This window comes from Pinus tabuliformis, chromosome J, assembly GCF_031772625.1.
Source record: "Pinus tabuliformis cultivar Carrire ecotype Pingquan chromosome J, CPIR1, whole genome shotgun sequence".
Taxonomy (NCBI): domain Eukaryota; kingdom Viridiplantae; phylum Streptophyta; class Pinopsida; order Pinales; family Pinaceae; genus Pinus; species Pinus tabuliformis.
This window is the reverse complement of record NC_142295.1, coordinates 1,321,905,711-1,321,933,439: the sequence shown is the minus strand read 5'-3', so window position 1 is coordinate 1,321,933,439 and position 27,729 is coordinate 1,321,905,711.

Sequence of the window (27,729 nt, the reverse complement as noted above, 5' to 3'; positions counted from 1 at the left end):
AGAGGAAATCTACAATTACTTGCTCAGGTCTGGCTAGAGAGTAGGTGCGTAGAGTGGAATTGGTTCTGAACTTTGAAGTCAAATCGCTGGAGGATTCCTTCAAATATTTGGGGTTCTTTCTAAAGCCCGACAATTACAGGATAAAAGATTGGCATTGGATCCTTGCAAAACTGGAATCTAATCTGAAACATTGGAGTTACAAGTGGCTGTCTCGGGCTGGCAGGCTTGTTTTAATTAAATCTGTTTTGATGGCAATCCCAGTCTACTGGGCTAGCCTGACATGGGTTCCCAAAGGAATCTTAAACTCAATTGAGAAAGTTTGCAGCAGATTTCTGTGGGCGGGGTCCAAGGCTGAGAGAGTTACCCCGTGGATCGCGTGGGACAAAATAGCTCGTCCTAAAGAGTGGGGAGGATGGGGTATAAAAAACCTCGCTTGTTTTTCCCAATCTCTTGCAGCAAAGTTATCTTGGAGGCTCATTACTACGGAAAATCTGTGGACTGCTGTGTCTAAAAGGAAATACATTGATCCATTAACAACGCTAGATTGGATCAGACTGCCACAAAAGTCCTCCAAAAACTCCTCGGTGGTCTGGAAAGCAGTGGTTGCATCTGTAAACATCATAGAGAAGGGTTTGGCCTGGAGTGTGGGAGATGGGACCCAGATCCGGTTGGGCCGAGATCCCTGGATAGGCTGTTCAGAGGGATTCACTCTATCTCCGGGATTGGTTGCGGCTTTAAAAGATAGGGGTCTATACACTTTAAATCAGGTGGCTGATCCTCGGGCTTCTACCATCTGGAGTCAAGGGTGGTTTCAGGGAAGAGATTTAAATTTGATCGATGATAGGTTGGAGGAATGGGACAGGTATACAAGGGACCTCCTCAACTCCTCAGTCAGGCTTTCTGACTCCCCAGATGAGCTAAAATGGGTTTTTGCTCAGAATGGCTGTTATTCTCCAAAGGCGGGATACAAATGGATGATGTCTCAAAAAGGTTGGGAGAATCCGGACTGGTGGGCTAAATCGTTATGGAAGTTAAAAGGGCCAGCTAAATCAAAATTGTTCTTCTGGTGTGCCCTTCTCCAGAAAGTTCCTACATGGGATTTCCTTCAAAGAAGAGGTAGGATTGGTCCTGGCAGGTGTCCCCTGTGTAAAGACAGCGCCGAATCAGTTCAGCATCTGTTTCTCCTTTGCCCATTTAATTCCAGCCTATGGGCTGAAATGTTAAGATTGATAAATGTCCCTTATAGGTGGGAAGGGCAGGGGCTCTTAGATGCCTGGCAGAGATGGTGGAACGATTCCTCAAACGAAAGAGAAAGAACCATTCCGTTACTCATCACCTGGGGGACTTGGCTTGCTAGAAATCAAGTTATTTTCAAGGATTCTGTCTTCCCTATTGGAAGACTCGCCGCAGAGGGAGCTGCCATTTATGAAAGTATTCCTGTTCCTCAAGCTCTTTCTACTTCCAGAGCTGTTTGTCAAGAACTCATCAGATACTCTATGTCGTGGGCTTACTTTGATGGGGCATCAGATATTAATGGCCGTTGCGGGGCAGGCTTGATCATCCACTTTTCAAAGGAGAAGGTAATTAAAGCTTCAATAGGTCTGGGACAGGGTTCTAATAATTTTGCAGAATTGAAAGCTTTACATCTCCTTCTCAGCTGGCTTATTCTTAAAAATGTGAGAGAAGCTCAGATCTTCGGGGACTCCATGAATGTTGTGAAGTGGTTTAATGGGGCTCAACACTGCAGCAATCTTACTCTTATTACCCTGTTTAAAGAAGTTTCTCGCCTCAGGAGTCGTTTCATGGAGATCTCCCTTAGTCACATCTTTCGGGAAAGGAACTTCGACGCGGACCGTCTCTCCAAAGTAGGTGTTGAGCTTGAGATGGGGTCGTGGTCTGTCTCGGAGGTTGAAAATGGGGTGGTTCGATTCGTCGAACAACCCATCTTTGTTTAATTTTTACTTCTCAGCTCTTCGGTCCTTGTAAATATTTTGTCTGGATCGTTTTTGTTCCTTGTTTTTCCTTCTGTATTTTTCCTTCCGGTTTCTTGGGCTGTATCGTGGAGGCCCAGGAAGCTGTTCTTTTTTCTTTTCTTCTCTGCAGCACGTGAATCCTTCAAGTGTCAACTGTGGATTCCCGAGGTCATTGTCTTTATTCTGATCTCTATGCGGTTGTTTCCTACGTGAATATTTTCCCGGGAAGCGTGTGGTTCTGGAGGAGTAGTCCTTCTTGCAGTGGCTTGCTTATTTTCTTCTTAGCGAGCTGGTTTGGCAGTCGGCTGAGACTTTCCCCGTTGGCAGGTGGATTTATGTCTCTGCGTTTTGCTTGCATTTTATATGTAACCCTTTTATTTTTTTAATAAGAGGTTGGTCTTTTTTCTGTGGAAAAAAAAAACATAAAATTATACAAATTAAATATCAAAGTTTCAATTAATAAAACTATATCAATGTTTCAATTAATAAAACTAAATTATAATTTTTTATTTAATTTAAATTTTTTTATTTTTTCGATAAAAATATTATTTTATTCAATACTCATATTAAATATCAAATTTGAAGTGCCTAATATATATATTTACCAACTAAAATTCAACTAATATAATTAAAAAACTATGTCCATAATATTACTACATTTAATATTCTTAATTATTTCACATACACACACACACACACACATATAGATATATATATATATATATATATATGTAATCATATTTTACTATATTTAGTATTTACAATTATTAATAACATTAAAAATTTAGAGGATTGATAGTAAAGATTCTTAAGATTAATATTATAAACTCAAAAGATTAATATTTAAAATTTAATATACTATTTTTTTGCTAATGCAAGAGTCAGACCTTCTATTTCATTAATAAAATACAAAATTTACATCAATCCACAAGGAGTTGTGGACCATGGAAGAGACCCACGAACCAAACAAAGAACAGGCCCGAGGAAGAAGCCCCTGCCTCTAAAAACCCAACTTCTAAACTCTTAAAATCAAAACAAAGTTGAAGCCTGCATCGGAACTAAAGCAGCGGTAAAAATAGATAACATAATCGAGAGACCCACCAACCCGCAAAAGTGTAGAGTGAACCAAAAAAAAAGCAACCCGTCTGAAACAATATTCCTCCCGCCAAGAAAAAGGAGTAATAACACATCCCGCCACTTCCAGACATGCCACTTTAATCTTCACCATTGAGCTAGTTGACCCAATCCAATGGCAGAGGACTAATTCACCATATTAAGAAGTGCGATGTTTACCCACCTAGACAACCAACCTGCTCGATCAATCCCAGCCGTCGATCCGCTTCGCTTGAGCCAACGGCTAAGGATCATATCGCACCGACCAATATCACCAAACCTTAGTGTGTGATGAGGGCGGTAAACAAGGCGACCCCACTGCCATGTGTAGCCTTCTATATGGAATCACTCCAAAATCGGAAATACCATTTCCCGCTTGCGAGGCCCGTGATTGCCGGAAAACTGCCCCCAACCTAGTGTATTGTAAACAGGCAGAAAACCAATGGTAACGAGGCCATCGAGAGTGCTCGGGTTTTGACCTTTCGTTGTGTCTTCTTCTCTAGGGCTAAGGAAAGAAGAAACTTCCACTAACCTGCCTATGTTCAAAGAACCAGAGCCACCTGATTGACTACCACCTGGAATCGCATAATTAACCAGACTTCGTCTCCATGGCCCTAGTTCGAAACACGAACCTATCTTCATCTGCCTGGTCATGACAAATCACTTTTAACCTACTCTAAGGCAGCTCTTTCCAGCTCATCGCAATCCTGTTCTCTGTGCTAATCACACCTTGATTGGCCAGAAGATCCGCCAATTTATTGGCCGATCTTCGAACATGTTTGAAGCTAACTGTACGAAGGCTCTGGAGGTGGTGCTGAATCCATTGAAAGCCCTAGATCAGCCTCCAGTTCCTTGAGACTTTTTCGGACTTTGTTCCCCAGCTGATCCTCTTAACTGATTTGATGATTAACTCAGAATCGGCTTCCACTATCACATTTTGTTGGTTATCCTGTTCCAGGAAATCTAAACATTGTTCCATAGCCATAAATTCCACCATGTTATTGGTAGCTTTCCCTAAATGACAGTAGAATATGAAAAGGACACTTCCATTCTCATCCCTTAACACACCTCCATAACCAGCAGCACTCGAGTTGCCTTTAGAAGCCCCATCAATGTTGAATTTCAAAAAGCCCTTGGGGGAGGATGCCAGAAATCTTGCTCAAAATCCAGGGAGAATACTGTCCTATCCAGTCCCTAAGGAATAAGTCCCTGCAAACCCAACTCACTGAGAATTCTCAAATCAACAACTGAAGGTGGGTTCTTAGGGAGATTTTGCACAATAGTGCCGACCGTTTCCTTGAGTTGTTTTAAGATTTGCTCAAAAAGGCATTGGGATGGCCTCTTTTCATTCTTGAAGATTCTATTGTTCCTTTCTTTCCAGACATTCCATATAATGAAGCTTGGAATGATGGCCCATGCTGAGCCAAGAATTTCATTATCTGAAAAGTTTCTTCTCCATTTGTTTAGGGTATTTATGATACTTCCTTTGTCCCTATCAGTCTGTTGGAAAATGGAGGCAAAAGAATCCCACAAACTGGAGGTGAAAATGCAGTTGTTGAGAAGGTGCTCCATAGTTTCCTCTTGAGCTTCACAGAGTTGACATCTGGAAGGCCCCAGGATACCCCTCTTCCTAATATTATCCCAGGTCAGAATTTTCCTATGCTGAACTAGCCACATGAAGAGTTTAATTTTCATCCAACCTTGATTTCTCCATAAGTCTTTCCAAATCTTATCCGGAGCTTGTGAGTTAAGGTCAAGGAGAATGAGCTTTGCTTCCTTGAGATTAAAGGCACCCTCATTATTGTTGCCCCATCTTAGCTGGTCTTGCCCCTCTGACCTCAAAATCTTCCTTTGTTCTACCATTTTTTTAGTCTCTGCTTTAGCCTTCAGGGGGCTGTCATCCCTAAAATCAAAGTTCCTCCAGGTTCTCCATCTTCCCATACTGTTGGTTTGATCCCAAAAGTCCTTTACTTTAGATAACCCTTTGGTATTTGTCTCTTCCTTGAGATCCCTCAAATCTTCTTTTAACAAGATAAGTTCTTGTTGCCATCTATCCTCCCAGAATAGGGCTAGGTTTCCTTCTCTGATTTCCCAGAAGCTGTTTCCTTGGACTAAGCCCCAGTTATCCTATCAGGCCAGGTTAACACAGAAATTAATGAGCGCAAGAAACAACTGGTGATTTTACTCATTAGACAACTATTATTTATACATACACAAAACGGATCAGTTCATCTTCTAGATGACTGTCCAGCTTCACCTCATCTGTTTCGGATTAGGTGTCAACATTCCCCCCCTTAATCTGAAGGATGTTGGTGAGTCCAAGCATTGTTCTGAATCTTTCAAGCTTTTCTCTTCCAAGCGCTTTGGTGAAGATGTATGCAATTTGCTCGTTTGTGGAACAATGACGGAGATGGATTGTTTTGTCCTCAACATGATGTCGGATCAGATGATATTTAGTATTGATATGATTAGTACGATCATGGAACTTTGGATTCTTGGCCAACTTTATTGCAGATGTGTTATCAATCATGAGTGGAGTGGATTGTATTTGTTTTACCTGCAAATCTTCAAGAATTTTCCTGAGCCACACAATTTCTTTCATTGCTTCAGCTGCTGCCACATATTCTGCTTCTGTTGTGGAATCTGCTGGTACTGATTGTTTGCGTGATCTCCAGGAGACAGCTCCTGATCCAAGACTCATAGCATATCCTGAAGTAGATACCCCAGTTTCTTTGTCTCCATCGAAGTCTGAATCAGAGTATCCAATCAAGTTGAAGTCGTCCACCTGTGTATACTTGATTCCAAGGTCTTGAGTTCCCTTCAAGTACCTTAGAACTCTTTTTGCAGCAGACCAATGTCCCTCACAAGGCTTTTGCATAAACCTGGAGAGGATTCCAACAGCAAATGAAATGTCTGGTCTGGTAGTAGTGAGGTAGATGAGACTTCCTACAAGCTGTCTATACTTTGTTGCATCCTCAAATTCCTTTCCTTCAATAGATGTGAGTTTCAAGTTTTGTTCCATTGGAGTAGAAAGGGGATTGCACTCTGTCATGCCAAATCTGTTTAACAAATCTCCAATGTATTTCTTTTGAGAAAGAAATATGGACTTTGGATGTTGGGTTACTTCAATGCCAAGATAGTAATGAACATAACCCAAATCAGTCATTTCAAAAAATTTTCCTAATTCTTTCTTTATGGATGCAATATAGCTTTCATTGTTCCCTGTCATTAAAAGATCATCTACATATACCACAAGATATACAACTGTTTTGCCAACTTTCTTGACAAATAAAGTTGCATCATCAAGATCAAAATGTTTGAAGTTGAGTTTCAGAAGATGCTCAGTTAGTTTTTCATACCAGGCTCGTGGTGCTTGTTTGAGGCCATACAAGGACTTCACAATTTTGCATACTTTGTGTTCATGTCCTTTCACAGCAAATCCTTCAGGCTGGGACATAAAAACATTCTCTTTTAGATCTCCATTCAAGAATGCAGTTTTTACATCCATTTGATGGACTTTCCAACCGTTCTGAGCAGCTAGTGCAAAGAGTGTCCGGATGGTGGCCCATTTTGCTGTGGGAGCAAAATTTTCCTCATAATCGACCCCTTCCTTCTGTGCAAAACCTTTTGCCACAAGCCTAGCTTTGTGCTTGTCAAGTGAGCCATCAGCTTTGTACTTGTTCTTGTAGACCCACTTGCAGCCAATTTGTTTGGTTCCAAATGGAGGATCAACCAGCTTCCAAGTGCCATTCTTTATGAGGGCATCATACTCCTTCTGCATCGCTTCTTTCCATTCATCATGAGAAGCAGCTTCTTTGAAGGAAGTTGGTTCAAAATCTGTAGACAAGTTCAATTCACAATCATAAGTAACATCCATATCAACAGGTGAATTAGAGTTATCTACATCACCTCCATCTTGTCGATTTGTATTTCTGGTTCCTGTTTTTCCAATTTCATCAGGATGAACACTTTCAAGTGTCTTTGTCAGCCACTTTGGGGGACCTTTCTGAGATGGTCCAGGCTGTTCTGTTGATTGAGTTGGGTCTGAATCAAGATTGAGTCTCCCAATTCTATCAATTACATCACTTAAAGCATCATTCGTTGTTGGAGTGTCATGCAGGGGAGATTGTTCTTCAGAAGAAGATTCCACATGTTGATCTAGTATAGGAATCCCCCCTTCAAGATGTGGAATCTGATTATCAAACTCTTGAAATGATTTCGGTTTTGTGAATCTATCCAAGCGATCAAGTTGCCGCTCAAAAACACTGTCAGATTTGGATGATTCAAGAAAAATGACATCTCTAGATAAAACAAACTTTTTATTTACTTCATCATAAAGGCGGTATGCTTTAGATGTGTTTGAATACCCCAGGAAGATACACTTACGACTTCTAGCACCAAGTTTGTTTCTATGTACCTTTGGTATGAAAGCATAACAGGTGGAACCAAATATCCTGAGATGTTTTACCGAAGGAACATGTCCATACCACAATTCATAAGGAGTCTTGTTTCTTATAGCACTAGATGGACATCTATTGTTTATATATGCAGCACATAGAACAGCATCAGCCCAAAACATTGTCTTTACATTTTTGAAGAAAAGCATGGATCGTACCATATTCAAAATTGTTCTGTTCATTCTTTCAGCTACACCATTCTGTTGAGGATTATAAGGCACAGTTGTTTGATGTTTAATCCCATGTTGGCGAAGATAGTGTTCAAATTCATTTGATGTATATTCTTTTCCATTATCAGTGCGAATAGACCCAATATGAGATTGTGCATCATTTTCAATCCATTTATGAAAATTCTTGAATGTTTGAAAAGCATCAGATTTGTTCTTCAATAAGTAAACCCAACACATTCTGGTGTAATCATCAATAAATTTCATGATATACTTATTTCCATTTGCAGAAGGAACATGCATTGGACCACATAAATCTGAATGAATAAGTTCAAGCTTCCTATGTGCTCTTGAATGTGAATCATGAAAAGACTGTTTGCTATGCTTTCCTAGAATGCAAGCATCACATTGTTTATGTTTTCTAGGAATTGTAGGCAAACCAGCAACACCATTTTTCTTCAACAAGCGGAGACTATCATAGTTTAAATGTCCAAATCTAGCATGCCATAATAAACTTGATGGAAGTGTACCTTCATCATGATGAGAAATATATGAAAAATGCTGTGCATGAGCAGAGGTTCCTTGCAGTTTAAGAAGTCTTTCTTCTTCTATACCCCTCATGACAAGTGAATGGTCAGATGCCTCTCTTACCTCAAGCTTTCCATCAAACATATGAATGGAGTGACCTTGCTGGCGGATGTGGACCAGGGACAACAAGTTTCTCTTGAGCTGTGGGAGATATAGAACATGATCCAGAAGAAAGTCTGGAAGACCAGGCAGTTTAAGCCTGACTGTGCCAAGCCCTGATGGCTTGATTTTTGACTGATCTGCAAAGTATACTGCTCCATCAACATTATCAGTGAAATTTTCAAAAAAATCTTTCCTATGAGTCATATGACAGGTTGCTCCTGAATCAAGCAACCAGTCATTTTTTGAAGAAGTGAAGCATTAAACAGATCTTCATTTACTCCAATGTTACATTGTGCCTCAATATAGTGAGCGGATTCAGGTGCTTTACCTTTGTCTGTGTCATCAATTTTACCTTTCTGCTGATTTCTTCTCTGCTCAATCTTTTCCCATGGTAGCTTGCATGTAGAAGCATCATGTGATCCATTTCGTTTGCAGCGAATGCAATGTAAGTATGCCTTTTTTGCTTGAGAATGTCTGCCCCCCCTGCCTCTGAAATATCTTTCTCTTTCTTTTGAATGCATACTGTAACAAAAATTATTTTTGCTGATAGAAAAATAATTTTGCTGATAAAAAGAACTTCTACTGATGTACAGTGAAACTATACTCAAAAGGGCAACAGATTCTTTATGCACTAAGTTTTCTTCAAATGTCTCCAAAATTTTATAAAATATCCTCCACAAAATATTCAAACAGTGTCCCAAAAAAAAAACCATTCAAAACTTATTTAAATGGCGTCCATAACTCAAACCCTGGTCAATGTAACTACAGCGTTAGTGCACATATACATATTCAGCGTTAGTGCTCTGATGCCACCGCCCAGCGTATATGAAATCAATTCTCCATCTTGTCCCTAAATATCATAATGCTGACTTATGAAAAAATCGAACTTCATTTACATTTGCTGTTGCAATAATATCACTTTGTGCTTTAAGACAGTATTATAAAAAACTGTGCAACTGCTTACAGCATTATAAAACTGTGCAAAATACGCTGCCTATTTAAATAATCTGATTCATTCCCCTTGTTCACAACAGAACTCGTGAAAAATTCAGGGAAATTCGTGCTCTTTTTTTTTTGTGTTTTAGCAATGACCAGCGTTCCATATCATTTCCAGAGTGTATGTAAATCAGCAAGGCAAATACAAAGATAGGTACACTATAAAAATGAACCTGATAGCACAACGTATAGGAGAATGACAGCGTTTGAAGATGGACTGCGTTTTTCTGAAGATGACAGCGTTTTTCTTGAAGTCAAAGTGAATATTATTGGCTCAACTCAAACCGCAACTCCATCCCATACCTCACTGCTGGAACTCGTGGACTCATAGCCATGGCATTGCCGCAGCATTTATGGATTCAGAAAATGAAGCAGATAGGCTCGATTCAGCAATCAAGGGCGATTGAAAGAAGCTATTCGAATTCTGGATTCCATGGGCCGCCCGGACTATTCTACTTGTTGCAGAGCTGTGTGGACAAGTCGTATATTCAAACGTGAAATTAATGAGCTTGATACAAAACGCTCAGGCAGCATACACCAATACACACAGTAAAACGTGAATGAATGGAGCGTGAGCTTGATACAAAACGCTCAGATCAGAGGCAGCGCAGAGAGGGGCAGCGAATTCAGGCAAATGCGTTGGCATATGCACAGATATGTCAGATCAGAGGCAGCGCAGAGAAAACGGATGCGCAGTCTCTCAGGACAGAGGTTTCATGAGGCAACAGAAACCTGGCAGAGGCAGGAGTTATTTCTGGGACCTGTGCTCTGATACCATGTCAGGCCAGGTTAACACAGAAATTAATGAGCGCAAGAAACAACTGGTGATTTTACTCATTAGACAACTATTATTTATACATACACAAAATGGATCAGTTCATCTTCTAGATGACTGTCCAGCTTCACCTCATCCGTTTCAGATTAGGTGTCAACATATCCCATGCCTTGTTCCAAATGTGTGATCCCTTTCTATATCTTGACATTGTTATTAGATCATTATTTTTCCAAGTGCTAGCATATTTTTCTTTCCAAATCATTTCCCACTGAGCCTCATGGTATTTTACCCATTGCCACCATAATTTAGCTCCTAAAACCTTGCTTAGAATCTCAGGGTCATCCAATCCAAGCCCTCCGTAGTTTTTAGGTTTGCAGATTTTTTCCCATGCTACCAAGGCCCATTTCTTTTTTTCTTCCCCCTTGCCCCAAAGAAAGTCTCTTTGTATGGTTCTGAATTGGTGCAGGACTCCTTTTGGTGTTGGGAGAGCTGATAGCATGAAGACTGGGATTGATTGTAGGACAGCCTTGGTTAGCACCAACCTGCCAGCCAAATTTAATGATCTAATAGTCTATTTCTTGATTTTATCTTGCAATTTGTTAATCACTGGTTCCCAGAATCTCTTGTGTGAAGGTTTGGCCGTTAGAGGAACTCCCAAATATTTTGAAGGGAGGATTTCCCTTTGAAAGCCCAAAATTCTGGAAATATTTCTCTGAATAGCAATGTGAGTGTTAAAGAAAAAAATCTTAGATTTGGAGAGATTAACTTCCATACCTGAAGCCATGGTAAAGTCTCTCAGGATTTGCTTATAATCTAGAGCTTCTTTGACCGTGGGGATACCCTGCAACATGGTGTCATCAAGAAATTGTTGATGTGTTAAGGCTTGGCCATGTTTAGAAAGTTGGATACCTTTGACTTTCCCAACTGCTTTAGCATGCTTGATAGATCAAGCCAGCCCTTCCATCATGAGTATGAAGAGAAAGGGAGATAGTAGATCTCCCTGCCTGAGGCCTTTTGAAGGAAGACAAGTCTCCGAGGGAGATCCATTAACCAGAATTGAAAAACTGGGAGAAGTTACTAGGGCCATTACCCATCTGATCCAATTATGATCAAACCCAAATGCAATGAGAACTTTTCTGATATAGGTCCAGTTCAGCTTATCATATGATTTGGCTATATCCAATTGCATGTTCATTCTAACTTTCCTATTGATTTTCAGTGAGTGCACCACATCATGAGCTTGAATGATGTTGTCAAGGATTTTCCTTCCTTCCACATAACCAGATTGTTCAACCGACACCAGGTTAGGAAGAAGAGGTTTGAGTCTATTGGCCACAACTTTGGATATTATCTTGTAGACAACATTGCACAAGGAAATGGGTCTAAACCTATCAGGAGTTTGAGCCAATCCTATTTAGGGATCAGGGAGATGAAGGTAGTATTAAGCACCTTCAAAATGGTTTTGTCCCTCCTAGAGTCTTCCACAACGTTCAGAATGTCTTGTTTTACTATATTCCAAAAAGCTTTGAAGAAATCTACATTGAATCCATCTGGGCCTAGAGCCTTACCATTTTGCATTTCTTTTAGGACCTCACTAACCTCCTCTTCTGACACTGGTCTATTAAGGTTGAAATTGTCCTCTTTGGAAACCAGCCTAGGTATATGTCTTGATATACCCCTGATGGATTGTTCTCTATCTGAACAGGATTCCTGTGCAATACCATGAAAGTGCTGAACCAATACTGCTTCTATTTCTTCATGAGAATTGAGAAGGTTCCTCCTTCGTCCTTGATTGAAGAAATCCTATTGTGAGCTCTGTTCGCCATAGTGGATCTGTGGAAAAATCTAGTGTTACACTCTCCTTCTTTTAGCCACTGCACTCTGGATTTTTGCCTCCAAAAAATCTCCTCTTGTTTACATAATTTCTCCCATTCTTGATGATATTTGGTTGCCTGATCACTTCTATCTTTATCAAAACCTTCCATGATAAGGGCTTGGTTAAGTTCCTGCATTTTTCCTTCAACAGATTTTTTTGCTTCAAAAATATTGCCATATTCCTTCTTGTTCCATTCCTTGAGCCTGAGTTTGATATGTTTGAGCCTTTTTTGAAGAAGGAACATTCTTGTGCCCTGAATATTCAAATCTTCTGCCCACCAGATGGCTATTTTGTTGCTAAAATCTGGGTGGGAGAGCCAGATGTTTTCAAACCTGAAAGGTCTATTCCTGGGGGTACCAATGCCCTAAAGTTCTAGTTGTATTGGCCAGTTATTAGAGCCTCTAAAGGGGAGAACTCTTGCAACTATGTCCTTGTCCCTAAGAATAAGATCCTCTGAGATTATGAATCTATCTAATTTGGAGGCCACCTGAGATTCTCCTCCTCTTTTATTGTTCCAAGTAAAGGTTCCATTATTCATATCAATATCCACTAGCTTCATACTGTCTATGAAGGTTTGAAATGCACCAGAGTCTTTATTTAGAATTCTGGTACCCCATTTTTTATCTGACAACGATTTGATCATATTGAAATCACCCCCCAAGATCCAAGGGATTCTTGCATGTCTTTCCCTGAGATCCTGCAGGGAATCTAGAAGCTTGAGTTTACCATCCATTCTTTGGGGGCCATATACATTTGTGACTAGGTAAATTTCCTTATCTCCCACTGGTTGAATGACCACTGAAAGTTAATCCCTAGATGCCTCTGCATCTATAATATCAATTTTTGGGGGTTCCAAAGCATGAGAATGCCTCCTGCTGTATTCTCTGCTTTGACTTCCAGAAACTCAAATCTATTGAGCCATTTGCTGTGAATCTCTTTTATTTTTTGAATGGAACATTTAGTTTCCTGGATGAAGATCACATCCAGTGCTGCTTGTTTCATCCTATTACTAAGTAATCTTTGTTTTCTTTTACTGCCTAGACCCCTAATATTCCAAGAAGTGAACTTCATTATTAAAGATTTGTAAAGGAGTAACTGGATAGGTCTTTCATCTTACCTGAGTCTATCATTAGCTTTCCACATTCCATCAAAAGCTCGTTCTGCTTTTTCCTGCCTCTTTTCTTTCCTGGGTTTCTGGGTGCTAATCCTGGTGTGGTTTTCATAGCTTTCACGCCTTCACTACCCTGTCTTTCATTTTCCCCCTACTTTTCTAGCCCTATGGTCTGAGTTTTCCATATGAACAGCTGTTGAACTCTGTTGAACTCCTCTGGAGGTAACGAATCCACTCCCTCCCTGGTTCCTTGTTTCAAGAATCCTTCTAGATCTAGATTCTCATTCTCAAGAATCTCCTAAAGTTCGTGGTCTTCCATTTCCATCTCACTTTGGGTCATTTCCTGGTCCATCTCTAGTTCTGTGTCACTCATCATTTCTTCTTTCTGTATATTGATGTTTGTGTTTGCTCACCATTATATCCGTTCTCCTCCTCCACTGGACTGCCCCCCTTGTCCTGATATGCTTTCATTATCACCTCTTCCTCTTCTAGTGCTTGAAACCTGTTTTGACTAGCCAGTTGCTTTTCTTTTTGAAGTGGCTTCGATCCCCTTTTTCTCCCTTTTCCTTTTTGGACCACTTTATGAAATGTTTTAGTATCTTTCATGGTGTTAGTTTTACTTTTGTTTTCTATTTTACTGAGAGGGAAATCTCTGAATATGTGCCAATGCTCATGGCATTTGTGACATCTGAATGGAATGTGTTCATAATCCACTGTTTGCACCCATTCTTCATCAATCACTTCCAAGATTACCTCATCCGGCATAGCTCTAGAAAGATCCATCTCCACACATATTCTTGCAAAGGATGTGTATTTTCCCCTTCTGGTGGCTTCAGAAGCTTTGACAAAACGCCCTAGCTTATTTCCTATGGAAGATAAGGATTCTAGTTGCTAATAATCCAAAGGTAGAGAGTAGATTCTAACCCAAACCAGGATTGAGGTAAAAGTTTCTCGTTTTGGTACAAAATTCATAACCCATGGTCACATATATAGGCCTGCAGCTGCGTAAAAGTAGGGGCCTCCTTCAAACACTCTGTCCTTATCTTCAATATTTGTAAAGACTACAGCAAAGAATCCCTTTGATCCAATATGTAGTTCTATGCTTCCTTTTGGTTTCCAGTGGTATTTAATCCATGTTTGTAAAGCTTTTTCGGTGGGCCATAAGCCCATGAATTTACAAATGATTGCATATGTCTGCATGTGGTCCCTATGCGCCTGCAGAGCAGGATCATTCAAAACTACTCTGGGCATGATTGTGGTTTTGGGCTTGCATGGTCCCTTTTGTGCTTTGTCTTTTGTTCCCTGTTTCTTGTCTGCTTCCTCGCTTTCTTTAGTGTTGTTATTCTCCCTAGATTTAGATCCCTCCTGCTCCTCTTCTTTGTTTCTTTGCCCTCCATCTAAAGGACCTCTATCTTCTTCTATTGGTTTTTTACCTCTGCTGGCCACTGCCTGCTTGTAGGAGGGAGTGGAGCTCCCTCCTTTACGTCCTTCCATGGAGAACAAACTCTGCAAGCCTGTAACCCTAGCTCAAAAATCGCCGCTCCTCAATCTCATCTATGCATAAAAAAAATAAAAAAATAAAAATTAATATATTATTATTATTAATGGTGGATGGAGTATTTATTTGCAAAGAGATTATGCTTGTATCTTTGGGTTTATATATTATTCCTAATAAACTCAAGAGATTAAAAAACTCAAGGGATTATTAATCCTATAAACCGAAGGGATTAATGTTACACACCCAACAGATAAATGTGGTTGACTATGTTAGGGTTTATAATATTTATACATTAACATATGTTAACTATGGTTGACTATTTTTGATATGGTCAACTATAGTCAACATGGTCATCATAGTCAACAATAATCAACATGACTACCATGGTGAACCATACTTACCTCGGGAATCATGGTTTATAATCCCTTGGGCTTATAATATTAATCCCATGGTTTAATATTATTACCTTGGGTTTATAATATTGCAAAATTAGGGTTTAAAATCAAGGCTTTTAGTATTGTGTTTCATATTAGGTCTATGAAACCCAATATGAAATCCCTTGGGTTGCATTGTCTCATTAGAAAATTAGGGTTTAATATTAAGGTTTATAATGTTGGGTTAAATATTAGGGTTTATAATATCAGGTTTAATATTATGATTATAATATTGGGTTTAATGCTAGAGTTTATAATATTGGTTTTATATTGTTAGGGCTTATAATATCTGGTTAACATTAGGGTTTGATATTGTGACGTTCGAATGGTGCAGAAATCTATCCAACATTGTGTTGTGACAATCATTGTTCAAACCTTACATTACATTGCAATTTTTTCAACGTCACAATGTGACACTACAATAGGGCTTCGTATTATGACGTTTACATGGTACAAAAAACACTCCAAGGTCACATTGTGACAAACATTATCACAAGATGACAATTAATCCGATACTCATTGTCGCAATGTTACATTACATTGCAAATTATTTAATATCACCTCTCAACATTGCAAAATTAGGGTTTATTAATCCATTGAGTTTATAATATTAATCGTTTTGGTTTATTAATCCTGTGGCTTAAAGTGTTAATCCCTTGGGTTTATAATCCCTAAAGTTTCTAATATTAATCCCTTGGTTTTTTAATATTAATCCCTAGTGTTTATAATATTAATCCTTTGGGTTTACTAAACCCTTGGAATTATAATATTATTTCATTGGGTATATTAATCCCTTAGGTTTACAATTTTAATAATTTTTTAAGTTTATTAATCGCTTGGTTTTATAATATTAATCTCTTATGTCTTTAATCCCTATGGTTTATTTATTTTAATAATATATTAATGTCATAACTAAATACTAATGATATATTAAAGATTAAATATTTATATAATGTTTGTGTACTAAGTAAGTAAAGTATTAATAAACCAATTAATGTTTTAATAGATTAAAATATTAATTATAACATTTATGTAATGATTATCAATAATAAAATTGAAATTTTAAAACCTTATTTCTAATAACTAAATTAAATTAACAACTATGAATAAATTAATTCTTAGATAAAAATAATAATTAATAAAATGTTTAATAAAATTAGTAATGTAAGTATTAATTTAATTTAATTTAATTTTTTTATTATTAATTTTCAAAGGCATAGTCTAATTTATAGACGTAATGGTTTTTTTCCAGGACTTTTTTTCTTGTTAATTTTAACCAAAATTCAACAGAGGTTTTTAAAAACTTGAGTTGAAGTTCTTTAATTGGATTCGAATGCCCCAAGAGTATTTCAAGGTGTTGAATCTATTTATGCATTCAAAATGCATTTTAAACAACAAAAAATCACATTATTTCTAGAATTTGTTATGCTGGATTTCGATGAAAAAGTCTATTTCATCTATATGTTAGACTATGCCATTTCCAACTTTCCAGTTTTGAAACTTTATTATTAAAAATTAAATTAAGTTAATATTTTTTAATAAAACAATCTTTAAGCAAAATTAATAATTAACAATAAACAAAATTTTAAATAATTATAGATTCCTTAGGTTTTTAATATTAATCACTTGAGTAAAATGTAATGGTAATCATGACTGGCACTTCATGGTTGCTTAGGGTTTCTGGCAAACTCTGCAGCGACAGATTCACTCTGCGCAACACCAGACTGCAACAACTCAGCCCCTCTGGCGACAACATTACTCAGCAAATAGGCCCGTTGCTATGGATTCCCTTCCGGGGGGGGACTCAGAGCCTCCCCCCAATGGCAGCAGTGAGATTCGGACTCCCAATGTGACTGTAAGGGCTTTTGATATGGCTCAGACTAACATCACTACAAAGAAAACTAACCCAGTAGATCAAGAAAACAAAAATCACCACAGGATACGGAGGCAACACCTCAAACTCAGCAACAAGATTCTACACTGAATAAAGAGATCCCCAAAGTGACCTCTGCCACTTGCAAACCTATTGTAGCAGAGTGACCTAAGATAGAATTACCTGGTCATGGGATCAATACCCAAATCTAGTTTATGAAGGACCACGCTCTCATAGGGAAATTTATCGGTTTCTGGTCAACGGAGAAAGCCCTGCAGGGATGGATTGTGGCTAAATGGAGACCTAAAGGACATGTCACCCTGCAGCTTAGACCAAAAGGTTTCTTTATGGCTATATTCAATTGCATAGAAGACTGTAATAGAGTCCTAGACGATGACCCCTACTTCTTCAATTCCGTGGGCAGAGACTGGATCGAAAGATTCAACCCGGACAAAGAGGATTTAAGTTGGGTGCCAGTCTAGATCTGAATGTATTCCCTTCTAGTGGAGTACTGGGATGAAGAATCACTAAAAGACATAGGAAATGGTCTGGGAGACTTCATAAATATAGCCGAAGAAACGAAACTTAGATGGTACACCTCTTATGCTCGCATCTGTGTCTACATGCACCTAGACAAAGCACTCCCGGACTCGGTAAGTCTATATCATGATGATTTTGAATGGATTCAGCCTATAGATTATGAACATGTTCCATTTAGATGCAGAAAATGTCATGCCCATGGTCATCTTTTCCGTGATTGCCCCCTAAATGAAACCCCTAAAACTAATGCCACCTCAGAAAAACCTGATTCGGAAGGATTTACCAAAGTCAATAACCGGAAAAAACACCACAAAAATCCTGCCTTGGGCTTTAGAAATCCCACAGCCAACTCCTCCATACCCTCTACCAGAAATAGCTTTGATATCTTGGCACAACGAGCATTGAATGACTATGAGCCCCCTAACCAAACTGCTGATACACCCAAGCTATCTTCGGTAATCCAACCCTCAGACATAAGGAATGCACTGAAGCCACCTCAAGCCACTATAAGCCAAACATCCAATCCCAATAAGGAATCTAAATGGAGGTCTAATGGAATGGAAATTGATATCTTTCTCCAAGAACCAATCCATTCAAATGACTTAGTAGCGGGAAGCAGTGAGCCCAAACATATGGAAGAGGAGCCTGAAAGTATTGACATTGGGGATCTGGACATATTCAGCCTTGAGCAAGCATGTAGGAAGAAAGATTTTGATAAAATCCTGGATAGACAGTTAGAAAGTTTGGAGGTAATCCTTTCTAGAGCACATCAGCAGCGAACTTTAGGGATCCAACCGGGTAGTCAATGGGATGGGAAAAACCTTCCCAAAGATACCAAGAAATGAGGGAGAAAGACAGATCTGCAAAGAACCATCATCATTGGGGAAATGTTGGTGGAGTCAGGAAGATATTCCAAGTTAATGAAGTATTACAGGCCGCTACCCAATATTGAACCATGAAGCTCACATCATGGAATTTAAGAGGGTTAAACAACCCTGTGAAGTACAGAATGATAAAAAACATGATACAACAAGAGAAACCTCAAATATTCTTCATGTAAGAAACAAAATGTAACAGTAATACACTTGGCACCATTCTCTCAAAAGCCTGGCCAGGAAGCCATTCAGTAGCAGTGGACGCCTCAGGAGCTTTAGGGGGACTTACAATAGCATGGGATACACAAGCTATTTCGCTCACTAACATCCATGCAACTCATAATCTCATTCAAGCTACTTTTCATATCATAGGGACCAATGCTCATGGACATCTCACCAATGTCTACTTCCCCCAGGATTCCACGAAAAAATTGGCATTGCTGAACACGATAGCATTGCTCAACTCTACCAGAGTCCATCCTCTTTGGATTACAGGTGGCGAATTTAATATGATTAATAAACTTGAGGAAAAGAATGGAGGTCGAGTCAGATTAGACATTGAAAGTAGCCACTTCAAGGATTTTATACAAAATAACTAGCTCATTGATCTACCCTTTAATAATGGAATGTATACCTGGAACAATGGAAGATCAGGATCACAGCAAATTGGCTCTCGGTTGGATCGTTTCTTGTTATCTGACAATGCCATTCATTTACGAGGAGACTTTACTACCTCAATCTTGTCTCTATCCAGATCAGACCATTGGCCCATATCTCTTCAATGGCAAAGACTTGGAAACTCCAGATGGAGACCCTTCCGTTTTGAAGCATTTTGGCTTACATATCCAGAATTCAACAATATGGTCCTCTCAGTCTGGAAAAGCTTCATTCCCCTTGAAGGAACAAAAATGTATCAATTTCAACAGTGGCTCAAATATCTCAAAATGCACATCAAGCAGTGGAATCAAACGACCTTTGGAAATATCTTTCAAGCCCAAAAAGCTCTAGCACAAGAAATGATGGACCTTCAGTAGAAAATGATTAATGAAGGAAGGACAGAAGCACTAGTGGAAAAGAAATAGAACCTTCAAAATCAGTTGGACGAAAGAAGAAAGCAAGAGGAGATCCTCTGGAAGCAAAAATCTAGAGTAAGATGGCTAAAAGAGGGAGAGCGGAATACGAAATTCTTTCACTGCACCACCATATAGAGAAGAATGCACAACAACATTACACAAATTCAGAATTAGTAGGGAGAAAGGCTGGAAGAACACGATGATATCGAAAGAGAGCTCCTCAAGCATTTCAAAGACGTTCATCAGGAACCACAAATCAACAGACAACCAGCTATATAACGGATTCTCCAACACATCCCTAAAATCATAATGGAAGAACATAATCAATTACTCCTTTGCCTAGTTACTCTACAGGAAGTTGAATCAACAATGAATCAGCTCAAGGAGGGTAAAGCTCCTGGACCAGATGGTTTTACCTCCAACTTCTTTCATAAGTTCTGGGATCTCATCAAAGTGGACGTATGGCAGGTTGTGGAAGAATCTAGGACTTTTCACTGGTTGCTTCCATCTCTAAATGCCACCTTTATTACACTCATTCCTAAAGAAGAGAATTCTATTACTCTGGACAAATTCAGGCCAATAGCTCTCTGCAATGTTATCTACAAAGTCATCTCCAAAGTCATCGCTTCCCATCTGAAACCACTGCTTCCCTTGCTCATATCGCTAGAACAATCGGGATATGTAGAAGGACAACAAATCATTGATGGCATCATCCTCACCCATGAGATCATTCATTCACTAAAGCACAATAGAAAAGTAGGTATGCTTCTCAAAATTGATCTCTCTAAATATATTGACAAGTTAAGCTGGATCTAAATTCAAAAAATGCTTACAACCTTTAGATTCTCTCCTCCATGGGTCAGATAGGTAATGAATTTTGTCTCCTCTACTTTTTTTTGCATATTGGTAAATGGCATTCCTTCCCGTCCTTTCCACTCCTCTAGAGGCATTCGTCAAGGAGATCCCCTCTCTCCCTTTCTTTTTGTGCTAATGGCAGAAGGGTTAGGTCGTATAATCAAGAACGCTCTTCAAACTTAGCAGCTTAGAGGTATTTCAGTCCATGAATCCCCAACTATCACTCATCAACAATTTGTGGATGAAAACATGTTGTTTGGGCAGCCTTCAGTTCAAGAAATATTAATGTTTAAATCCCTACTTGATGACTATTCGGAAGCATCTGGAGCCAGCATTAACACTGCAAAATCCCAAATCTTCTTTTTTCACACTCCCTCCACTACTCAATCCTCTATAACCCGCATTCTTGGATTCTCTGTAGCTTCTCTACCCTCAAAGTATCTAGGTGCCCATTTGACTGATTCAGCACTAAAACATGCCTCATGGCAATTGCTCCTCGAAAAACTTGAAGCCCGCCTTTCCTCATGGATCTACAGAGCCCTCAATATGGCTAGTCGGCTGGTGCTGGTTAAAGCCGTTTTACAATCGATGCCTTTATATCTTTTCTCTATTTTGGCGGCACCAAAATGGGTGCTTAAGAGGATAAAAAATTTACAACGTAACTTTCTATGGGGATCCGCAGGCCAAAATCGTAAATGGGCATTGGTCAAATGGATGACAATTTTCCTTTCAAAAAAATATGGAGGTACGGGTCTCCGAGATCCTCAACACAACAATGCAGTTATGGGAGCAAGGATATGGTGGAAATGGCTCTCAGCTCCACACACACCGTGGGCTATACTTTGGACTACCAAATATGCAAATAATAGACCGCCAGAAGATTTAATCAAACTTCTGTCCACTGAAAAGGGCTCCTTAATATGGAATGCAGCCAGATAGAATAGCGCCATGATTCAGAAGCACAGTTTCTTGGAAATCAGAAATGGCAGCAATGCTTGTTTCTGGGCTGACTCTTGGCAACAAAGACCCAGGCTAAGCAATTTGTTCAGACCTCCACAAACAGATGATTGGGCAACGCAACAAAAGGAAAAAATCAATCAACACTGGATTCCAGCCCTCAACCAGGGATATAGACAATGGCTAAAAGCATCACAAATTATTAGACAAGGAATAGAGCACAACCACAATGATATTGATACAGAACTCACGAACAACAAAATTAGATTCTCAGACAAGAATGATATTTTGAGATGGGGGTACACACCACATGGGATTTTTACCACTAAGGAGGTGTACAACCTTTTGATTAGCAATCAAGATTCCAAATACCCTCTTTGGGACAAAATATGGTCTCCCTAAATTTGGCCCAAGATTTCAACGTTTCTCTGGCTGCTATGTCAAAAAAAGATACTCACCTAGGACAATCTAAGGAAAAAAAAAAATTCCACGGGCCCTCAAAATGTTCCAATTGCAACCAACAAGAAGAGACCATACAACATCTTATGAACTCGTGTCATTTAGCCAACAAACTGGGAAAAAACCAGCTTTAGATGTAAAAAAAGATGTAGAGTAACAGGGGATATTACAAACACCATCCGTAATTGGGCAATTGATCCTTACAAGAGAATATTGCTAAACTCTCTGTGGAAAATTATTCCAGGCCTTCTCATCTGGACATTATGGAAAGAAAGAAATAGACGCATTTTTAAGAATCAATGTACACCTCTAAATAACATCTGGAGTAATTTCTGCAACAATCTTTAGGAAACCTTGGCACTTCAAAAGTGGCATGAAGATGACTTTCCTACCCTTCCTCAGGAGCAGAACATCTGGGAGAATTAGCATCTTCAGATTACCCAAACACATGAGAACCCCAATAACTCTTCTCAAAATCCCAAAGAACCAAGCAAATGGCAGCCTCCTTCCTAAGGAATGATACAATAAAATTTTGACGGAGCCTCCAAAGGCAACCCAGGCATGGTAGTTATGGAGGCATCTTCAAGGATCATGGAGGAAAACCACTCCTGCTCTTCCTTGGCTTAATAGGATGGGACACGAACAATTCATCTGAACTAGAAGGACTATGGCATGGACTTTTCTTAGCTCTGTAGCATGGATTCTTTCTTATTGTAATTGAAGGAGACTCATAGATCCTTATAAACATGGCTAATCAAATTCTTCAGGGGACACGTGCTCACAAAGTAGCCAGCAACTGGAGATTAGCAACTCATTTAGAGCTCATAGAACAATGGCCTTTAACCAATAAAGAAATTACATTCAAGCATGTCAAAATGGAAGGCAATAAAGTGGTAGATCTCCTAGCAAATATGGGGGTGGATAGTGATCGAGTTCTAAACTCAGGTTCGCTTGAAATTTTAAATGATAGCTCTCATTTACAAAAATGCACTGATCTGGTGTAGAATGATGCAGAACTCCTGGATGCGGGTGTTTAGGCGTGCTGGTACAAGGCAACGACCTTGGGTTGGCAAGTGGCAAGGCCACCTGGCCACCCACGCTTCCACCCAGAAGGTCACTGCTGAAATTAATGGCATATTAATGCATTACGCAAGTCGAGGCTTCATCAATTTGGTTTCTAAGATTTTCTCTTCAGATTGTCTTCCCCCCACTCCGCTTCCTTTGAACCACAATTATCTCCTTGTTGCTGCAGAGCCGAGCTCGTGCACAATAACGGGGAGATGCTACCAAATTCTATGCTGCATTGAGATGGTGGATGGTGCACATTTCTCGCACATTCTTCTATGTTGCATATGGACTGGTTCTTCAGTCTTGAATCTTGGCTCTGAATCGTTGATTACAGGTCCTTTTGTTCTGATTGATCACTCATTCTTTGGCACTGCTCCTTCTCGACCTCGTCTACTCAATTTTTCCCAGGTGAGCATGCCTTGTTTATGTCATCAAATGCGCTTCAAGAGCGGCAGTAGCAGAGGAAGAACAATTCACCCCTCCTCCTTATCCCTCTCTGACTCATCCCCCTCTGACTCATCCTCCCCTTCGACGGCTCATTTCTCTGGAGGCTACCCAGCCACTCCCAGCAGTTGGGGGCGGGCTCAAACTGCTGGTCCTCGGCCTGTTGATGCTTCTCTCCAGCCTCCTGCTGCCTCTGTATCATCTCTGCAACCCAGTCATTTTGCACAATTTCAATTTCGCTGCACGCTGGAATGTACCTGCATAATAGCGACTATCTTAGTGGCATTTAGAGAGGAGCCACAAAACTCTGAAGACTCAGCCTGCAATAATCAGGTGTGAACCACCACCGGCAACAGAAAATCCCCTAGAAGCAGCCCAGGGATGCACAGAAGCAGCTCAGGGGCGCACCAATCTAAGCCACTTCAAGAACATCGAAAAAACTCCAAGAGATAAACAGGATGTAGAAGATGACATGGAGGCATACATGTGTCTGATAGTGGAAGAACCTCCTCCTCCTAACAACACCTAGCTGGTCAAAGTATTTCAGGTTCTAGGTTCCCGGGTCTCAATACTATGGGTCTATTCTGGTGTTTTTTTATACAATGTTGTTAATTTTGATGATTGTTCAAAAAATTGTTCCACTCTGGCACTACAAGTTGTTACCCCTGTGTTGGCAGCAAACTATTATAGTTTTGGACTGGTTTCCCTGGTGCGGGCAGTCTCTTTCCAATCTTTTGTTGTTAAACATGGCATAATTTGGGACTTTCTCTGTAGAGGCCGGTGCCTCCTTGTACTACTTTTGTTACATTAATAGAATTAGTCAAATTTAGAAAAAAAATATTAATCACTTGGGTTTATAATTATAAATCCTAATAATATAATGTTATAAAACAACTAGCTTTATAATATTAATAAATAAATATTAAATTAAATATGATAAATATGAATATTTTTTAATCGGTCAAAAAGCTTTCATTATATTATCAGAAAAATGTTGAGTACAAAAATCATCTCCAGAGGCCCATCTTTCTCATGCAGAGTAGACTTGGGGAACATAAGGCCTGGAGGAAGACAATAACAAATTGTGCCAACAATTATTTATGGGTGTCCTATTAGCCATAACATACATCGCCAAAAAAGAGAAAAACTCCAAACAATAGACATCCTCATTAGGGGGGTGGATTAGGCGGGAAGACAGGAGGGGCAATGATGAGGCCAACATGCTCATGCATGTGGAAGTCGATATTCTCCACCCTTGCCTCTAGGTGCGAAGGTGGTCGTTTGTGCGTCAGTGTTGTCGTCGGAGACTTTCCACCATGTCTAGGATCTCGTTCTAGATGTGCTGGATGTCATTGATGTTGGCGACTAATTCATTACGGTCCTCATAGTGCTGGTCCCTCAGGGTGTCAATGTTTAGCTAGATATTTTGCAGTTGACCTGCAATTGAGTCTAAAGTGGCGGGAGCTTTGACTTGGCTCAGTGAACAGGCAGGAGATAACATCATTCCCTCTTCCGTGTCCCAAATGTCAGAATGGTCATAGGACGAATGCCTACCTTCACCCTGCTGTTGCTGCCCTTCGTGGCGAGGAGTGACTCCCCCTCGCCTCGGATGACCCCACTTGTGTGGCATAGAGACTAGATGAAACCAAGTGGGGGTGACTGAGGCCGCGAAACAAGTGGAACTGAGGTGAGAGGCGAGGCGACGCTTCTACGGAAGGACTCCAACACTGTACCATTGAACCCCCACTCTGGTATTACCAATATTGTTGTAGATAATAGAGATCACAAAGTAGCTGGAGGAGCACAAAAACGTCAACACCACATCGGCCTTGCCACCCCCTCGAGTGCCTTATGGAGCCAATTCATCATGCTCTCCCACTCCAAAGTCTGAACATGGACAAAGAGGACAACCATGAAACCAGTGGAGATCGTCCCAGGTCGATGAGGCCTGGTAAAGGAAGCTAGCCTTAGCCTCTGAGATTGACTGCAAAAGCTCAACAGACCAAACCAAAAAACCTAAAGAGGATTGCAGCACCGAGGCCTTCACAATGGTACCTAGATCCCACGGGCACTCTTGGGCCAGATACTCTCCACATCATAGACTAAGGAAAAACCTATATACCCCCTCCGCCCAGAGCCATTGCCATTGTCAGGCAGACCTCTGCTCAGACCCACAATTCTTAAGAGTCTCCCTCCTCATCGCCCAACACACCAGAATGAAGCTCTTCACTCACCGTAACATGCATATAACCTTGCCACGAGTGGACATTCTACCAACCTGCATAGCCTTAATTATGGTCGTAGCCATGTCAAAAACATTAAGGGGCGTGTGGGGTCCATGGGGGCTCCGTACGCTGCCCTATTTCCACACGTAGCACTGGATCCTCACCCGCATCGGGGATATTAAATATGAATATTAAATATTATATTTAATATTAAATGAATATAAACCTAAGCGATTAATAAATCCAAACAATTATTAATATTATAAACCCAATCTAATAATAAACCTACACGATTATTAATATTATTAATCCAAGGGATTATTATTAAAAACTGAAGGGATTAATAAACTTAAGGTATTATTAATATTATATACCTAAGGGATTAATATTATCAAAACTAAAGGATAAATGTGGTTGACTATTTTAGGGTTTATAATATTTATACATTAACACATGTTAAATATGGTTGACTTTTGTTAACATGGTTAGCTATAGTCAACATGGACATCATAGTCAACAATAGTCAACTTGACTACCATGGTGAACCATTGTGATAAACATTGTCTCAAGATAACAATCAACCTAATATGCATTATCACAATGTTACATTACATTACAATTTATTTGATGTTCCCCCTTAACATTGAAAAATTAGGGTTTAAAATTAGGGCTTTTAGTAATGGGTTTCATATTACGTTTATGAAACTCAACATGAAATACCTTGGGTCGCATTGTCGCATTAGAAAATTAGGATTTATAATGTTGGGTTAAATATTAGGGTTTATAATATTGGGTTTAATATTATGGTTATAAGATTGGGTTTAATGTTAGGATTTATAATATTGGTTTTATATTGTTAGGGTTTATAATATCTGATATACATTAGGGTTTAATGTTGTGATGTTTGAATGTTGTAGAAATCTATCCAATGACACATTGTGACAATCATTGTCACAATGTGACAAGAAATATGATAATCACTGTTGGAACCTTACATTACATTGCAAATTTTTTAACATCACATTGTGACACTACAATAGGGCTTCGTATTATGACATTTATATGGTATGAAAAAAATACAAGGTTGCATTATGACAAACATTGTCACAAGATGACAATTAATTTGATACTCATTGTCTCAATGTTACATTATATTGCAATTTATTCAATGTCACCTCTCAACATTACAAAATCATGGTTTATTAATCCCTTGAGTTTACTAAACTCTTGTGTTTATAATAGTAATCCATTGGGTTCATTAGTCCCTTGGGTTTATAATATTAATAATTTGTTCATTTCATTAATCACTTGAGTTTATAATATTAATCCCTTGCGTTTATAATATTAATCCCTTGGGTTTATTAATCTCTAGTATCTTTAATCCTTAGGGTTTCTAATATTAATATGTTGGGTTTATAGTATTAACAAACCCAAGGGATTATTAATATTATAAACATAAGGGATTAATATTATAAATCCTTGGGATTACTATTATCGAAACCAAGGGATAAATGTGATTTAATATTTTAGAGTCTATAATATTTATACATTAACACATGTTAAATATGGTTTATTTTTGTAGGCATGGTCAACTATAGTCAATAATGGGCATCATACTCAACAATAGTCAACATGACTACCATGGCGAACCATTGTGAAAAACATTGTTACAAGAAAACAATCAATCTAATACTCATTGTCGTAATGTTACATTACATTACAATTTATTCAATGTTCCCTCTCAACATTGCAAAAATAGGGTTTAAAATCAGGGCTTTGAGTATTGGGTTTATGAAACCCAATATGAAATCCATGGGGTTGCATTTCTACATTAGAAAATTAGGGTATAGTATTAGGATTTATAATGTTGGGTTAAAAATTAGGGTTTGTAATACTAGGGTTAATATTATGGTTATAGTATTCGGTTTAATGTTAGGGTTTATAATATTAGTTTTATATTGTTAGGGTTTATAATATTTGGTATAACATTAGGATTTAATGTTGTGGCATTTGAATGGTTCAAAAATCTATCCAATGTCGCATTGTGTCAACCATTGTCACAATGTGACAAGTAATATGACAATCATTGTTGGAACCTTACATTACATTGCAATTTTTTCAACATCACGTTGCGCCACTACAGTAGGGCTTTGTATTATGATGTTTACATGGTCAAAAAAACCATCCAATATCGCAAGATGACAATTAATTTGATACTCATTGTTGCAATGTTATGTTACATTGTAATTTATTCAATGTTGCCTCTAAAC